This window comes from Pteropus vampyrus, unplaced genomic scaffold (genome assembly GCF_000151845.1).
Source record: "Pteropus vampyrus isolate Shadow unplaced genomic scaffold, Pvam_2.0 Scaffold230, whole genome shotgun sequence".
In the NCBI taxonomy this organism is placed as follows: domain Eukaryota; kingdom Metazoa; phylum Chordata; class Mammalia; order Chiroptera; family Pteropodidae; genus Pteropus; species Pteropus vampyrus.
In genome coordinates, this window is record NW_011889011.1 from 29,647 (window position 1) to 32,039 (window position 2,393).

The window sequence follows — 2,393 nt, forward strand, 5'->3', positions numbered from 1 at the left end:
CAAGCTGAAGAACGGTCTGAAACATATCAGATCCTAATTCCTGGAGCATATAAATGTTTCCTTATAAAGAAAAAGAGTCTTTACAAGAGGGATTAAGGGCTGTGACAAGGGGTGGTTCCCCTGGATCACCCAGTGGGCTTTAAACTCAGTCACAAGCGCGCTTCTCACCTGAGAGAGAAGCAGAGGCAAGCTTGCTACACACCGAAGAGGAGGAGGAGATGTGAAGTCAGAGGCAGAGCCTGGAGCGATGCTGCCTCCAGCAAAGGCACGCTGGCAGCCACCAGGGCTGGCAGACACAAGGAACCTCCCTGGCAGCCTAACAGGGAGCGCAGCCCTAGTGACAACTCGACTGCAGCCCAATGAAACTGACGGTGAATCTGTCCCCCAGGACTGTGAGAGAAAACAGCCTGTTGTCCTAAGCTCCTAAGTTTGTGGCCATCTGTTATGGCAGACACACGACAGTAACGCACGTGACGTAAGGTGGAGTCGAGATATGACCGATACTGTAGGGAAAAAACACTGACTTTGGATGATTATTCGAGAAATGGCACAAGGAACGGAACCAAACACGACAAAACTAGAGCTGGGAGATCATCCAGGAGGCTACGGCAATCACTCAAGCGCTACCAGGCATCTGAATTATAATGAACATTTCAGCTAACTTTTTATTCAGTGGTTCAAGTAGCAGGTGGGTATTAAAGGAGAAAATGCTCTAGTGTTAATTATATCCTTGGCATATTGCTTATCATACTGGTAAATTGTTTCGTTTGGGGGTAGAGTGGTCAGATATTCACCCACGGCTGTAAACAGACGATTTTCATTTATCCTTCGGAAGCCTGTTTGTGACCTCTGCAGTGCAAATCGACGTGTTACACAAGATCACAGTTCAATTGCTTGATAACTCGGGTGAGTGCCACGCACAGTTCGTCACACGTAAACACAACAGCCTGACTGCCGAACCGACGGCAGGTGTGTGATTAGTTTTAAGTCTGCAGCGCTCGGCGTTGGGACATGCTAACTCCCCAAGGAGCTCTCTGTTCCTTGGTCCTTGCCCCGACTCGAGCCTGGAGTCAGGGAGCCCTGGGCTGCAGGGCTGGAAGAGTCATTTTAGCTGAGCCACTCTCTCCTCCCCTATCACATGGCAGAATATCGTGCCTCTGCAGGTCACGAGGAGGAGCGTGAGGTCGTGCGTGTGGAAGGAAGCTCAGGGTCCCTGAGTGGGGGTCAGGCTCCTGGGCGCGGGTCCAGACCTTGTCGTTGACGAGCAGTTTCTCTCTCTGCAAAATTTGCTCCTGGCCCATTGGGAGGATGAAATGAGTCTACTCGGCCAAAGCATCTGGCACTTAGTGAGCACTTTCTACACGTTAGCTATTATTGCTGTTGTTATTTACAGCATGGCTGGCTGGGGAGCAGCCCCTGACCAGATTCTGTATCTGAAGCAGGACCAGCAGCTTTCCTGGGACTTGAGGGGCAGGAGGAGGATGGGGCGAAGGGATCCGAGAGCTCTCTCTGGAGGAGGAGTGTCCGTTCTGTCTGTCACTGTCACGTGTGGAATCTGGGGGCTGCCTCTGGAATCCGCGAGACTTCTCTGAGGATCTCGCTGGCCTAATTCAGGACTTCAGGGAATGAGACCGAATCTTCCTTGTGTTTAGAAGGCTGAGGAATCGAATGACAGTGAGAACTGGAGGTAAACAGTAAAACAGAACGGGAGGCGCAATTTTTGGAATGTATTAAAAAATGAGAAATGCATATGGCCCATGCATGGGTAGCAATGACATTTAAATTCCTCTCCAGAATTTGGGTGGCATGGCACAGAACGGGGAGACTCACAAGTGAGACATACGTAGATGCCACAAAACAGAGCTCATTAAACGTCTGTGACTTCAGTGGGGATGACAGACAACTGCCCTATTTCACGCTTCAAAAAATATTGCCGAAATCGCTTTGCTTATTATTATTATTTTTTAAATCTCGAAATATTTCAAGTAAAACATGCCCTCCCCTCGCATTTGCAAACATGATTATAAACAGGAATACTGTTTCAACTGTTCGTCTTTTGAAACAGTAATGTGGCCAAAAGCCTTTATATTTGAGGAGCCTAATAGTTACAGTTCAGAATCTTTGTGTTGTTAACACATTCAGAATGCATTTTAAATTAGAACAAAACAGAAACATTTCCAATCTTTTCCAGATATTTTACTTCATTGCATATGATTTTCTTTAAAAAGTATTTCACTGAATAAATTATTCAAAATCAAGTGTATAGATTGGCATAAAATGGATTTTATATTCGTTCATTCAGTAATCCCCAAACTGGTGAAAAATCAAGATGTAGTATAACAGTTTTGGCTAAAACCATACAAATTTAAGAGATTATGTTGTATATTATGTTA